At 43.7% G+C, this 12309-nt stretch overlaps 1 protein-coding gene across 1 annotated transcript in view; it reads right to left on the bottom strand.

Annotated features, from left to right (window-relative positions):
• LOC103207646 (spermatogenesis- and oogenesis-specific basic helix-loop-helix-containing protein 2-like) overlaps positions 1-12309 on the bottom strand; it is a 137454-nt gene that overhangs the window by 23685 nt on the left and 101460 nt on the right. The gene's annotated exons all lie outside the window — the stretch shown is intronic.

The raw sequence follows: 12309 nt of genomic DNA, 5'->3' as shown, positions 1-12309 counted from the left end.
ACCCTGTGGTGCAGTTCCACTCTGTCCTCTAGGGGCGCTGTGGGTCAGAATGGACTCCACGGCAGTGGGTGTGGTTTGGGCTTTACTTCTGTGAAGACCGACAGCCTAGGAGACCCTGTGGTGCAGTTCGACTCTGTCCTCTAGGGGCGCTGGGGGTTCAGAATCAACTTGATGGCAATGCGTTTGGTTTTTTTGGTTTAGACACTTTATGCAGGTGGAATCATGCAATATTTGGCTTTTTACTGCCTATTTTCAGTTTATATAATGTCTTTAAGGTTCATACATTGTATCAGAACTCCATCCTCTTTTTATGGCTGAATAATATTCCACTATATGAATACATCACATTTTGTCTGTCCATTCATCTGTCTGTGGCCAGTTGGGTTGTTTCTGCCTCTTGGTTACTGGAATAATGCAACAATGAAAGTTAGTGTACAAGTACCTGCTTGAGTCCCTGCTTTCAATTCTCTGGTGCACACCTCGGAGTGGAATCACAGGGCCCTGTGGTGACTCTATGTTTACTTTAGAGGAACTGCAAAACTACTTTCCGCGACAGCTGCACCATTTCACATTCCCACCAGTAATGCACGAGTGTTCAAATCTCTGTACGTCCTCACCAACACTTGGTACTTTCTGTTTCTCTGATAACAGCTGTGCTAGTGGGTGTGATGTGGTGTCTCACTGGAGTTGAAATCTGCATTTCCCTAAAGACTAATGCAAAGATGTCTCCTTGGAGACTAAGATGCGCCAAACTCAAGCCATGGTATTTCCAATCACCTCAAATGCATGAGAGCTGGACAATGAATAAGGAGGACCGAAGTTGACGCTTTTGAGTTGTGGTGTTGGTAAAGAATGCTGAAAGTACCATGGACTTCCAGAAGGACCAACAAATCTGTCCTGGAAGAAGTGCAGCTGGAATGCTCCTTGGGAGCGAGAATGGCCAGAGTTCGTCTCACCTACTTTGGTCATGTTGTCAGAAGGGACCATTCCCTGGAGAAGGATCTCATGCTTGGTGAAATGGAGGGTCAATGAAAGAGGGGAAGGCCCTCAACAACAGTGACTGACACAGTGGCTGCGATGACGGGTTCAGGTGTAGCAGGGGTCGTGAGGCTGGCGCGGGACCGAGTGGGCAGTGTTTCGTTCTCTTGGGCACGGGGCCACTATGGATTGGAGCTGACTCGACAGCACCTAACAACAACAACAGACTAACGAGGAGTCCCTGGGTGGGGCAAACGGTTAAAGGCTTGACTACTAGCTGAAAGACTGGGGCTCAAACTCACCCAGAGGTCCTCAGAACGCAAGTCGGGTACCTGCTTCTGAAAAGTCACAGCCTTCCAAACCCTGTGCAGCACTTCTACTCTGTACACCCAGGGTCATGCATCAGAATCCACTGAACGGCAACTAATGATGACTAGTGATGCTGGGTGCCTTCTCACGTGCTCATTGGCCATTTTCATACTTACTTTGGAGAGATGTCTATTCAAGTCTTTTGCTCTTTTTTTGTAGGGCCCACTGTCTTTCTGTTAACTTGTGAGAGTTTATTATATATTCTGGATATTAAAGCCTTATCAGCCACATGACTTGCAACTATTCCCCCCACTCTAGATGGTGGTGTGTTTCCTGATAATGTCGTTTGATGTATAAAATCCTTTAATTTTTATAAAGTCCAATTTATCTGTTTTTTGCTTTGTTGCTTGTGCTTTTGGTGTTGCAGCTCAGAAGCACTGCTGAATTCAAGGTCATGGAGAACACCTGTTTTCTTCTAAGAGCTTTAGATACTTCATTACTGATCCATTTAGTGTTCATTTTTGTATATGGTGTGAGGTATGGGCCCAACTCCATTATTTTCCTGGAAGACACAGTTGCTCAAGTTAGTTGAAGAGACCATATTTCCCCCGTGAATGGACTTGATGCCTGGTCAGAAATCCATTGGCCATATGTGTGTGGGTTTATTTCTGGACTCTCAACTCTTTCCCATTGGTCTGTATGTTTATCTTTATGCCAGTGCCAAGGCATATGCCTGTGGGACTACTGTTAACTTTGAAGATACTAAGGTTTGAACTTGGGATGTGTGACTGGCCAAATTTTGGTTTTTTTTTTTTTTTTTTTTTGGAGACCATTTTAGCTATTGGGGTTCATGTACTTCCACATGAACTATAGGGCAGGCTTTTCCATATCTGTAAATAGGGCTGCTGGAACTTTGACAGGGATTATGTTGAATATCTGGATGGTATTAACATCTTGGCAATATTAAGTCTCTCAATCCATGAACCCAGGATGACTTTCATTTAGATCTGATTTTTAGCAATGTTTGGTAATTCCTAATGAACTTCCTTGACTAAGTTCCTAGGATTTGATTCTTTCACATGTGAATGAAAATTATTTGTCTTCATTTCCTTTTTAGATGGTTTCTTGCTAATGTGTAAAAACACAACTGGTTTGTATGTGTTGACTTGTACTCTGAACTCACTCACCCGCTCTAGTAGCTTTCTTAAGGAGATCAGGTGGTATAGTGATTAAGGCATTTGGCTCCTAACCAAAACGTCAGTGGTTCGAACCTTCCAGCCATTCTGCAGAAGATGAGGCAGTCTAAGATTTACAACCCTGAAAACGCAATGGGGGTTGCCATGAGTCTGAACCGACATGATGGCAGTGAGTTTAGTTCTTGGTTTAGTAGCTTTCCTGTGAATTCTTTGAAATTTTCTCTAGAGAGGGTCATATCTTCTGTGAGTAGACAGTTCTACTGCTTCCTTCTGAACGTGGATGTTTCTCACTTCTTTCTTCCTGGGTGCTCTCACTAGAACGCTGAGCAGCAGTACTGAGAGTGGGCATCCTGGCCTTGTTCCTGGGCTTAAGGAAAATGTTTTCAGTGTTCCCGTGAGGGTGACGGGAGCTGTTGGTTTTCTGTAGATGTTCTTTATTGTGTGGAAGAAGTTCCCTTCTAGTCCAAGTTCTTGGAGTGTGTTTATCATGACACAGTGCTGAACTTTGTCAAATCTTTTCTGCATCAATTGAAATGACCATGCAGTTCTTCTCCTTTGTTCTATTATGTGGCATACTTCATTGACTGAATGTCTTATGTTGACCCAGCCCTGAATTTATGGGATAAAGCCCCCTTGGCCACAGTGTATAATCCTCTTAATACACTGTTAGATCCAGTTTATTATTTTCTAACTATGTACATGGGATATTCATGTGTAATTTTCTTATGTCTTTATATGACTTTGCTATCAGGGTAATACTAATCTCACAGACTGAGTTAGGCAATACTCTTGCCTTTTCTGTTCTATAAGGGGCTCTGGTGGTGTAGTGGTTAAGACATTTGGCTGCTAACCAAAAGATTAGCTGTTTGAACCCACCAGCCACTCCACAGAGGAAAGATAAGGCAGTCTGCTTCTGTAAAGATTTACTGCCTTGGAAACCCAATGCGGATCACTATGAGTCTGAATCGACTGGATGGTAGCAAGGCTGGCTTTTTTGTTTGTTTTTCCCTCCTCTGTTCTATGGAAGAGTTTGAGAAGGGCTGCTGTTAATGCCTCTTTAAATATGTGGTAAAATTCACCAGTAAAGTCACCTATCCTGGCTGTTTCTTGGTTGGGAGGTGTTTGATTACTGATTCACTCCATCTGGCAAACAACAACAACAACAACTCTTTACAGATCTGGTCAGATATCTATTGCTTCTTGAGTCCATTCAGGTAGCTTCCATTTCTAGGAATTTGCCAGGTTCATCTAGGTTACCTAATCTGTTCAAAGTATTCTCTTCTAATCCTTTTTATTTCTGTAGGGTTGTAATGTCCTCATTTTAATTTATTATTTTAGTTATCAGCCTCTTTTTTACTTTGTAGGTTGAGCTAAAGTTTGGCAATTTCATTGATCTTGTTATGCACCAGGATTTCACCTGCCCTAAGTTTTATTCTTTGCTCCTTCTGATACTTTGGGTTTGTTTGCTATACTTCCTCAGGGTATAAAGTGCGGTTATCAATGCAATCTCTCCCTCTGAATGTAATATTCGCAGCTGTCCACGCCCCTCTGAGCACTGCTGTTGCTGCATCCCATCAGTTTCTGTATGCCGTGTTTTCATTGTCTTTTGTCTCTACGTTTTCTCGTCTCCCTTGAGCCATATTCTTTAACTGATTCTTCCCTGTTTAATAGTGTGTTCTTTAATGTCTACGTACTTATTTTTTCCAGTTTCATTTCATTTCCAGTTTCATTCCAGTGTGTCAGAGAAGATACTTTGTATCATTTCAATATTTTGAAATTTATTGAGCTTTTGTTAGTGGCTTACCATATGGTCTATCCTGAGAATGATCTGTGTGCACTTGAGGGTGCATTTTGTGCTGCTTCTGGGTGAAGTGTTCTATAAACGCAGTAGGCCTACTCAGTCCGCGTTATCCTCCACAGACGTGGTAGGCCCACTCAGTCTGCGTCATCTCCATAGACGCGGTAGGTCTACTCAGTCTGTGGTGTTCTTCAGGTCTTCCCGCTCCTTATTAACCTTCTCTAGATTTCCTGTGCATTACTTAAAGTGAGGTACTGAAGTCTCCAACTTCTACTGTGGAAGTGACTATTCCTCCCTTCAATTCTGTCAGTTTATTTCATCTATTTTGGGGCTCTGTTGTTAAGTGTAAGGAACTCGGGTGGCACAGTGGTTAAAGCACTTGGCTGCTAACCTGAAGGTCAGTGATTCAAACCCACCAGCCACTCCACAGAACAAAGATGAGGCAGTCTGCTTCTGTGAACATTTACAATTTACAGCATTGGAATGGGGTTGCTATGAGTTGGAACCAACTTGATGGCAGTGAGTTTGGTTTTGGTTTCGTTGTTAGGTGCATATGTTTACAGTTGTTAAATCCCCTTGATACACTGGCCCTTTTATTATTATATGATGCCTTTTTCTCTCTCTCGTGACATACTTTGACTTAACGTTCTGCTAAAGAGGCAAGAAGATGCATCTTCTGACATTTCTGACCTCCTCTAACTACACAAGAGGAAGACAGAATCACCATCAGCAGCCCAAAACCCGTTCCTATGAGGCCAGACATGCCACCACCCTCCAGCCCTCTTACCAACCTTGACACCAACCGCTCCTCCTGCAGCACCCACCACCTCTCTGCTGCATTCAATAATTCGCTGCAGTGGCCACACAGAAGTCACAGATTATGGGGTTTATTAGGGAAGTAACAGGCCACAATTCAAGTTCAGGAACACACTCAGTCTCTCAGCCAGCCATCTCTCTCAGCAGGCCGTCTCTCTCTCAGCAGTGCATCTCTCTCAGCAGCATGTCTCTCAACCAGCAGCAAAAGATACCTTGTGTCTGTAGGAGGGCTCCTTTGAGCCCAGGAGAGTGGCCAAAACCAACCAATGCCAACATCAGAATTTTCCACACAACAGAGAGAGCCAACTTCCCAGATTACTTTGTGTTGCTCCAGCAGAAATACCCTAAGTGGCTAACTTTAGAAATCAATCAGCTACTTAATTGCTCACGCTAAAGTGGGAGTTACAAAAACTATGACTAGAAAAGCCATACCATGGAATTCACTACCCTGCACGTCCATTGTGTCTGATGTTGGTGGAGCACCTCAGTGCTCCTGTGGTTACTATTTGCATGGGTTATACTTTCCCATCCTTCCCCTTTCAACCTACTTGTGTTTTCAGATCTACAGTGAGTCTCTTGTATATAGCACGTGTGGGATTAGGGTTTTTTGTTGGTTTGTATTTTACTCATTTGGTCAATTTCTGCCTTTTGATTGGAGAATGTCTCAGTTTCCTATAGTTACGTACCACTAACTTGGTTCTAACTCATAGCGACTCCATATACAACAGAAGGAAATATTGCCCTGTCCTGCATCATCCTTGCAATTATTGCGATGTTTGAGTCCGTTATTGCAGCCACCGTGTCGATCCATCTCATTGAGGGTCTTCCTCCTTTCGGCTGACCCTCTTTCTTTACCAACCGTGACGTCCTTCTCTGGGAACTGCTCCCGCCTGGTAACACATTCAGAGCACGTGAGATGAATTCTCACCATCAGTGCTTCTAAGGAGCATTCCACCTGTCCCTTCCTCTAATACTGATTTGTTCATTCTTCTGGCAGTCCATGGGATACCCAGTATTCTCCACTGACAACATAATCCAAACGCATCAATGCTTCTTCAGTCTTCCTTATTCACTGTCCAGCTTTCACATGTACATAAAGTGAGTGAAACACCATGGCTTGGGTCAGGCCCACCTTACTCATCAAGGCGACATCTTTGCTTTGTAACACTTTCCAGAATCTTCTGCAGCATGAGTTTCCTGGTGCTCCTGTGACAGAAATGCCACACGTGGATGGCTTTAAAGAACAGATACTTACTTTCTCACAGTCCAGGAGGTGAGAAGGGTAGATGCAGGGCAGAAGCCATGGAGGAAGGCTCTCCCCCTCGGTCAGCTCTGGGGAAGATACTTGTCTCTTTCAGCTCCTGTAGCCTCAGCCTTCCTCAGGTCCCTGTTGGTGCCCACACAGCATCTACCTCCCCTCTGCCAACATCTGTGCTTCCTCCTACATCTAACAGACTCTTGTAAACAATTAGGTTTAGGACAATCCTACACTGACATGACCTCATTAACGTAACAAAGACAATCCTATTCCCAAATGGAGTCCATCACAGGTAGAGGGGTTAGAATTGCAACACCTATTTCAGGAGGACACAATTCAATCCGTGATAGACAGTATAGTCCATTTACATTCAAAGTCATTACTGAGAAGGAAGGAATTTCTTCCACCACTTTGCTATTTGGTTTTTGTGTGTTCGTATGTTTTTTGTCCCTCCTCTATCACTGTCTTCTTTTGTGCTTAGTTTTTTGTTTGTAGTAGAAACTATTATCAATTCCCTTCTTCTTCTTCTTCTTTTATATGTATTTTTCAGTTATGTTTTTATAGTTATTATGGAAATTACCTGTAACATTCCAAATTTACAACACCCTAGTTTGAACTGATACCAACTGCAATCTAGTAATTACATGATATGGCTTTTCTAGCCATAGTGTTTGTAACTCCACCCTTTGCCATGAGTGGCTGATTTTTAAAGTTATCCACCTGGTTTATTTCTGTTGGGGCAACACAAAGCAATCTTCTGGAAAGTTCACTTTCTCTCAGGTGTACAGAATTCTGATGTTGGGACTGGTTAGTTTGGCCACTCTGCCAGGCTCAAAAGGAGCCCTCCTGGAAGTAGAATGAATCTCTCACTGCCGCCTGAGAGACGTGAGAGACACGTACTGCTGAGAGAGACACCACTGCTGAGAGAAAGAGAGACACCGAGAGTCACGCACTGCTGGAAGAGAGACTGAAAGAGATTGTCGGCTAACAGACTGAGTGTGTTCCTGAGCTTGAATTGTAGCCTGTTGCTTCCCTAATGGGAGCTCTGGTAGCACAGTGGCTAAGGCACTTGACTGCTAACCAGAAAGCTGGTGGTTCAAACCCACCAGCCACTCCTCAGAAGGAAGATGGGGCAATCTACTTCCGTAGTGATACCACCTCGGAAACCCAAGGAGGGGTCACTATGAGTCGGGTCCGACTCAACGGCACATAACAGCTTCTCTAATAAACCCCATAATCTGTGAGTTCTGTGTGGCCACTGCAGCGAATTACTGAACCCAGCAGGGAGGTGGTGGGTGCTGCGGGAGGAACGGTTGGTGAAAGGGTTGGAGGGAGGCAGCATGTCTGGCCTCGCAGGAATAGGCCTTGGCCTACTGATGGTGATTTTGTCTTCCTCTTGTGGGGTTAAAGGTCAGAAGATGCAGCCTCCCTATCCCGTTGGCACCAACTCAACATCAATGACACACAAAAACAGTTCTTATACAGCTCTCTTCGCCTTTATGCTGCTGCTGTCACATGTTACATCTTTAAACACGTGTACTCAATAATGTGTTGATAAGTACTTTTATGTATCTGTCTTTCACACCATGTAGGATGTAGAAAAGTGAAGTCACGAGCCAAAAGCCACTGCTGACATTTGTCCATGGAGTCACCTCTACTGGAAACTCTGACTTTCCATTGCTCTTTCATTTCAGCCCAAGGGACCCCTTTCGGGTTGCTTTTAGAAAAGTTCTATGGCAACAATCTCCTTCAGCTTTTGTTTACTGGAAATATCTTCATTTCACCCACATTTTTGAAGGACAGTTTTGTCAGATGTAGAATTCTTCAGTGACAGATGTGTGCTTCCACTGTTTTGAACATGTCACCCCACTTACTGCTGTCCTCCATGGTTTCTGATGAGCAGTAAGTGTTTGATCTTACTGAAGATCCCTCGTGCTTACTCAGTTGCTTCTCTCTTGGTTCTTCAAGATTTCCTTTCTGTCCTTGGCCTTCAACAGTTTGATTATAATGTGTCTTGGTATGGATCTCATCGGAGTTCGTTAAGCTTTCTGGATGTGTATATTCATGTCCTTCATTCTATTTGAAAAGCTTTTTTATCTTCAAATAATTTTTCTTTCTTTCTCTTCTCCCTCTGGGACTCCTAGAGTGTGTATGTTGTTCTGCTGATGGGTCTAACAGGTCCCTCAGGTACTCTTCACTGTTCTTCATTCTTTTTTCTCTCTGCTCCTCAGAGTGCATCATTTCAATTGTCCTATCTTTAACTTCACTGATTCCTTCTTCAGCCTACTCAAATCTGCTGTTGAACTCTAGTTAACGTTTCAGTGTAGTTATTGTGCTAGTTCCAAAATGTGTGTTTGGCTCCTGTTTATTATTTCCATCTCCTTATTTCTTTATTGGGGAGCTCTGGTAGCATAGTGCCTAAGGCACTTGACTGCTAACCAGCAGGTTGGTGGTTAAAACGCACCAGTCACTCCTTGGAAGGAAGATGGGGCAATCTACTTCCATAGTGATACTGCCTCAGAAACCCAAGGAGGGGTCACTATGAGTCGGGTCCGACTCAATGGCACATAACAACAACAACATTTCTTTATTGTGTTCATACACCACTTTGTCCCTGTTTTCCTTTAGCTCTGAGCACATTTAAGATAGCTGTTTCAAATCTTGGTCTAGTAAGTCCAGTGTCTAAGCCTCCTTGGGGATGCTTTCTATGTCTTTATTTCATTCCTTTGCATGAATAATCCTTTCCTGCTCAGTTGTATGTTTTGTGATTTTTTGGTGAAAACCAGACATTTGGAGGTATGTACACATAAGTAAAAAGCGACAAAGCTTCCTTCCCTTTGAAAGTTGCCTTTTTCTTCATTCATATTTGCATGGTTCCTGTAAACCCTTTGATGGTTTTCCATATTTCTGAAAAAGTAGGTTCTAACAGTTTGCTTGTTTCTTTTGGGGATGGGAGTTTGGAACTGTCTACACCATCATCTTGCTGGCCTGGTGAGACTTTCTGAAGGATGTTAATGTTGGCTGAAAGAAGTAACTGGTATTGATAACAGGCTCCTCAGATGCTAGTTAATATTGGTTTTGTTTTTTCTTTCTTTCATGTATGAAAACAGCAATAACCAACAATCCGTTAATGAGCAATTTTGTCATTGTCACTTAGTATAGAAGCCAGTTTGATGATGACCCAATCCAACAAGATCAGGAACATAATAAGTTGGTTTCATGTTTCTTCCATTAAAATTGATTCTGAAAGGTTCAAAGGGATTAGAGGCAAAAGGTCTTGGATGAAACTAAGTTGTTCTTACTTTCATCTGTACACATACACCTCAAGCAAACAGGAATTCACGGCTAGAGACCACAAAGCCAAACATGATTTGGAATCTGTAGTAGTTAAGGTTTTATGTCAAGCTGGCTAGGCCTGGTTGAGTGGCTTGGCAGCTGCCTGTAGTTATTCCCCATGATGAGAATGTAATCACCTCCATGGTGGAATCTGCTGTGAGAAGCTAATCAGCTGAAGGGGAGTTACCTTTGGGGTACAGTCTGCTTCCAGTAGATAAGGAGAAGCTTTGAGGAAAGTCTCTAGCCTTTTGGCACATTTTGGATCCTACATTTGGCTGAGTCTTCATCTCCAGTTCCTGGATTTGAACCACAGGCTGCTGTATTGTCTACTGATGTTGGGAGTGTGCCATTTTCCCTGCTGATCTTGGGTTCCTCAGCCTCAGCAGGCAGCAGCTAGGTTAGGAGGCACCTCCAGCTCCAGTGGGCCTGGGACAAGAGGCAGAGCTGAAGCCCAAGGTCAAGGAGCTTTCACCCAGCCCCTAGGGCCAGCATTCTGAATTTGGACGTCTAGCCTCCCAAACTGTCAAAGAATAAAGTTATGTTTGTTAAAGCCATCCACTTGTGGTATTTGTTATCACAGCACTAGAGGACCAAGATAGGACCCTCTGAAACACTTATTCTACCTTCCTTGAGTTGTTAACACTTGACCAGTCCTGGAGAAGCCTTCGTTTGCTGGCAATTACAAGAGAGTAGACCTTCTAAAAATTATGAAACCACTACCACATTAGACACATCAACACACAAAAAAGGATAGCATCATGTTGGGAGAGTCCTTAACTTAAAAAGAATATATGTATGTATTCAAGAAATGTGTAATGAAATGAACTTCACCAAGAATGTCAGAATTAGTTGGCTAATTTTTACTAATCTCTTCTGATAAAGAAAACACGAAGTTTTAGAGTTGCTAAAAAAAAAAAAAAAAATCCCAAATGCAAATATTCAAAATTTCTGCCCTTATTCATGGTCTTTAACGTTGTTGTTGTTGGGTGCCATCGAGTTGACTCCAACTCATAGTGACCCCATGTACAACAGAACGAAACACTGCCCAGTCCCGTGCCAGCCTCACAATCATTGCTATACCTGAGCCCATCATCAAAGCCACTGTGTCAGTCCACCTTGTTGAGGGGCCTTCCCCTCTTTCTCTGCCCCTCCACTTTACCAAGCATGACATCCTCCTCCAGGGAATAGTCCCTTCTGACAACATGACCAAAGTAGGTGAGATGAAGTCTGGCCATTCTCACTTCCCAGGAGCATTCCAGCTGCTAGCAAAGTTAATTTCACTTTGTGCAGCTTAAAATTCATTTTTAAAAACTGGAATAGCCACATATAAAGCTGTGAAGGGAGTAGGAGGGAGACAGATGAGAGGTATCCATTTCAGTACAAACGCAGCCAGAAGGGTTAAGAGGAGGAGAGGCACAGACAGGGAGGCAGGAATTACTTGTCCTCCGCCATCTCCCGAGGATATCACTAAAGGGCAAGAGAGGACGCCCTGGCCACAGCTCCTCTTTCTGGGAATCAAAGACTTCTAAGGATTTGTGTCCTTCAAGTAGTGCCACAGGCAGGCAACCCCAACACATCAATGCAGCCGAATGGCTGCTGGACATAGTTTTATCGATCATTAAACTTAAAAACGTTACCCAAAACACACAACTTTGGGAGACCAAGACAGTATTTCCAACATTAGATCTGGATGTGAAAAATAATCTTTGAAAAGTACCATCTCCTAGTTCCTGGGTGACACAAATAGTTAAGTGCTCAACTACGAACTGAAAGGTTGGCAGTTTGGACCCACCCAGGGGTCCCTCATAGAACAGGCCTGGTGATCTGCTTCCAGAAGCTGGCAGGCTTGCAAACCCCACGGAGCACAGTTCTACTCACAACACTCCAAGTCCCTGTGGGTCGGACCTGACCCCGTGACAACTGACAAGGACCTCTATGAACGAGGTAACTTCCTGCATACTGGCTGCCATGAAACTCAACCAAGAGAGTAAAGTGAAACACACACTAAAAGTACCACCCCTAATATCATTACTCTGCTTTAACCAATTAACACCATCGCCGTTGTTTTAACACCAAAGCATGAAGAACCAGTCTTAGAGCATGAACTGCATAATATATAATTATGGAAATGCTCATTGTACTGCATTTCTCCTATTTCTCTGCAGACCAGGGAAGCGTAGGGACATCTCTGGTCAGCAGGCCCTAAGAACCTTGCTAAGGTACCAGGCATGTGAGTGAGCTCTTGTGGGCTCACTGAGAAGGCCCAGTGCACAGCCATCTTCTCACTCATCTCCAGCAGACAGCAGAGGCCATTAGACAGGATTTGCTCCATGCTTACCGTCTCTCTGATCCCATCTAAAAACTCATCTGTACCACACTGAGCCTATTTGTAAGTTTAGTGGAAGACATGTCCTCCCACTCAATTCTGGATCTTCAGAGATGGTAAATTCACCACCAGCCCCCTCCACAGGTACCAAGACAAAACCCAAACCTGTTGTGAGAGTTGAATCTGACTCATAAGACCCTATGGAATAGAATGGAACTGCCCCACAGGGTCTCCAAGGCTGTCAATCTTCACAGAAGCAAAGCCCAAACCACACCCACTGCCGTGGAGTCCA

This window comes from Orycteropus afer, unplaced genomic scaffold (assembly GCF_000298275.1).
Source record: "Orycteropus afer afer isolate SDZICR_OR568_19922 unplaced genomic scaffold, OryAfe1.0 scaffold00384, whole genome shotgun sequence".
Classification (NCBI taxonomy): domain Eukaryota; kingdom Metazoa; phylum Chordata; class Mammalia; order Tubulidentata; family Orycteropodidae; genus Orycteropus; species Orycteropus afer.
This window is presented reverse-complemented; position numbering and strand designations above follow the sequence as displayed.